The sequence below is a fragment of the Pezoporus occidentalis genome, unplaced genomic scaffold (genome assembly GCF_034315485.1).
Source record: "Pezoporus occidentalis ecotype Australia unplaced genomic scaffold, CSIRO_AGI_Poc_V1 ctg128, whole genome shotgun sequence".
Lineage (NCBI taxonomy): Eukaryota > Metazoa > Chordata > Aves > Psittaciformes > Psittacidae > Pezoporus > Pezoporus occidentalis.
Genome location: NW_026913082.1, coordinates 1878931 through 1882489, shown reverse-complemented (window position 1 = coordinate 1882489; position 3559 = coordinate 1878931). Strand labels below are relative to the sequence as shown.

The 3559-nt window shown below is 47.1% G+C and overlaps 1 long non-coding RNA gene across 1 annotated transcript; it reads right to left on the bottom strand.

The window, feature by feature from the left end:
- Positions 1 to 764: 764 nt before the first annotated feature.
- Positions 765 to 3456, bottom strand: LOC134158213 (uncharacterized). Its single transcript, XR_009962653.1, has 2 exons — positions 2307 to 3456; positions 765 to 2023 (listed from the first exon to the last, which is right to left on the bottom strand). It is a non-coding gene; the product is annotated as an uncharacterized LOC134158213 (long non-coding RNA).
- Between the last annotated feature and the right edge of the window lie 103 nt (positions 3457 to 3559).

Here is a 3559-nt window from a genome sequence, read left to right as displayed (position 1 = left end):
ATCGCGCGGCGGGGCGGGGTGCGGAGGCGCGGTGGGCTGCTCTGCGCGGGAGCGCGGTGAATGCAGCGCAATGGATGCAGCCTGACGTTAGGCTTATTCTTGATGCATCAGTAAATGTCCTGCCTGAGGTATAAGGAAGGAGGCGTCCTCGTAGCTTTTGGTAATGCAGTGTAGTAGCAGTCCTTCCCAGAAGGACACCAAAGGTGCTGCTTGACGTTTATTGCAGGACTTAACCCTGCTACAAAATTGTAATCTCCCTTAGGAAGAGCTTGCTTATAAATCTCAGGTTTAGCTATCCCGTTCCAATTCATTCTGAAGTGAGTCAGAAAACCAAACATGATGGGCAAGAACTTCCATGCCTGTCTACTCAAATAACCACAACAGAGATCTGCAAACAAAAGGTATCTCAGATCTTTGTGTACCTCAAAGGTGCAGTAAAGAATGGTGAAAAGAGGTCAGCTTTCATTTCAGGCCTTTCCCAAAGGGAACTGGTGGATCCATTGTGAATCCAGCCCGAGGAGCTGCTGGTTGCTGGTTAAAGAGAACACCTTGCTCTTCTGTGGTTTGTAGGTTCAGATGGTTTTCATGTGCAGAGGGCTGTGGTTCAGAGGGCTGATGTACACATTAAACTCTCTAGAACGAAGCCTGTATGAGGCAAAACCATCCCGTCTGGGCTGTTTCCTTCTGAGCCCCAGGGACACTCGACTGACATTGCTGTGGTTTGGTCCTTTGCCCAGCTTGATGCCACCTCAAAGCAGAACTCATTGCTCCCTAGTTGTGTTTTGATGATTTGATCATTATAGCAAAACATATTTATAAAGATCATGTGATGTTTAGATTATAGGAAATTCATTTTACAAGATCTCTAATATTGAACATACATATGACATGTATTCTGTCCAGTTGCCATTTTAAGCATGCGGAAACAAGACTGGTGGTATTCCATGGGAACTGTATTGCAGAAGAGTTTAGGGAGCATTTTCTGGGATTTTCTCACAGTTTGGATTTTGAACCACAGTCCTGTAGTCTTACAGGATGTCAGGAGGAATGATTGATTATGCAAGGCATCTGCATGCTAAGTCATGTACAACCAGTACAGTTTTCTCATGCTTATTTTAAGGAGGACCTTACACGTGAAAGCCAACAAACACTCTCCATGACACTGGTGACATGTGATGTTTTTGTGGTCGGTGGCTCTGCTCTGTCTATAATTTGATGCAAAAGTTAGGAATGAATGGATGCCTTATGAAGATGCATCCATCCTTGCTTGCTTTGGGTGTCTGGTTCTGAGCCCTGCTTACTTCACTTGCCATTGCTGCAATAGAGACTTCCATTTGGTAAGGAGGTAACAAGAGATAAGTTTTGCAAAACCAAACAGCTAAATACAAACTGATGTTCATTTTGCCATGAGTGGGAACAGTGGGTGTGCTGTGTAACCCTGGGGCACTGGGTTAATGTGAATGCTACTTCTAGTCTGTGCCCTGTGAAGGGTGCACCTGGGTTTTCCCTCAATGGGGCTCTGAGGCCTTGCAAAAGAATTAGAGAATAGTTAGGGTTGGAAAGGGTCTTAAGATCATCTAGAGAGAGAAAACATCCAGATATCTGTCCTTCAGCCCCATGGTTACTGTGTGACTCAGGAGGAAGGATTATCTCCAGTGAAGGAGGTATCACTTGGTGAAGGTCACTGCCCCTTGTTAAATGTGGAGATTTCTCTCAGTTTTGCCCACGATTGTAGCTGTCTAAATACAATCTGCAGTGTACAACAGCACAGCCACAGTTCATATGGAAAATGCAGTTCAGGGAGGTCTGTCCCTGGGACTGGGGCACATCCCTGGCCTGTGCATGGCTGGAGCACTCTGAAATCAACTGTGAACTTTTGAATCTCTTGTTATTACAGAACAGTTTCCTCTGTCCAAAGCATAGTCAAGGTATTTTAGATCCTGTTCCACTGTTTTGCAGAGACGGTTCATACTGGTGGCTTCCCTACTGTCGGCTCTTCCATGCTTTCCTAAATCTCACTTCCCTAAAAGGTGGGGAAAGGGGGATTTTCCTCAACACTTGACTTTGATTTTAGGGAAGTATCTTTCCCCTAATGAGGAAGTACTGCATTGCATTCGTGCTTTAAACTTTTTCTTTCAAAAACCTCATATTTATACCACTACAGTTACAGTAAGCAAAAGCTTTCCTCAGAGTGGGAGCAGTCTCTAAATGTCACTGCAAACTGTGAGCAGTGCCCCTTCCAGATGAGTCAGGCACTGCAAACCGGAGGGAGGAGACGGGAAGCAGAAGGGCAGGAAGCCTCTCACCATCATGTGATGCTGGGACTGCCTTGGATTTTGGCTCATGTCACCTGCATCTCTGCCTCTTTCCAAGAATTTGTTTGATTTTGGGGCAGACTGTTTAATTATTTTCCTTCTTTATGTTTTCTCTCCCCTTCTGATGGAGCGGGACTGAGCTTTCCAAACCACACAGGAGCGGTGTCATGGGACTCAGTGGTTGATGGGGCAATGCTGCTGCCTGTGGTGAAGGAAAAACCTGTGCGTGTTTAAAAAATAAGCGATTTGGTGAATCAGACACCTCAAGGGATGAAGATGAGGGAAGAGGCCAGAGTTTTAACTGTGATAAAAGATATTTAAGATCCTTTCAGCATCTGACCTGAGCTATCCAGCCATTAAGAACTCAGGTTTCAGAAGCAGCCGAGCCCGGTGGAAGTGCTGTTGAAGGTGTTTCTTCAGTTTGCTGTATGGGAGAAAGCAGCACGCCCCTTGCTTTCCTCTTCTTTTCTGCAGTGTTCTAACAAATCTAGTATCTCTTTGAGCCATGTGAGCTTTCGTCTGGTTTTCCTTAATCTCATTTCAAAAGCTTTCCCCATTTTACAACATTCCCATTCTGTGCTGCCACTCCCAGTGTTCTCTCTTCCCGTTAGCTCAAATGCAGCTCTTCCCAGTCGGGATGCAAGTCTGCAGAAGTCACTGCAGGATACAGCACCATTTGCTGATGATTTTTGCTTTTTCCTCAGACTGTGGGTGCTGTGTAAAAGCAAACACATATGCACACAGAATATATATGTATGGACATATTTACATATATGGAGACACCATCTCTCAACGTCTCCATCTTCCCAAAGCTCAGCTGAATTCATTTGGCTACTGCACGATTCAGAGTGGCTCTGGGTGTTACTAGAGATGCAGAATTGCCAACCTCCTGCATCCCCCTTTCTGTCACTGTTCCCGGGGGCTCCCTGGGCTGAGCAGACCCTCCAGCTGCAGCCGACCCCAACATTAGCTGGGATTTAATGAACCTCGTCCTCCTCCTGTTCAGGCCGCCAGTTTCCAGCAGGCAACTTCGTTTTGGGAGAGGCGCACTTGGAGCAAAACGATGATAGAAAGGGTCTCAACGAGCGCGTTAAGAATCCACCATCACCCGGGGACCCGAGGTCCAAGGGCGGCTGCTCTCGCCCCAACACAGGGGCAGCAGGAGGGGCACAGCACCGTCTCAGCCAGAGCCACGCCGTGCGGTCGGTGGGTGCGGGCTGGCGGCTGCCGGGGTGCGGGTCTCA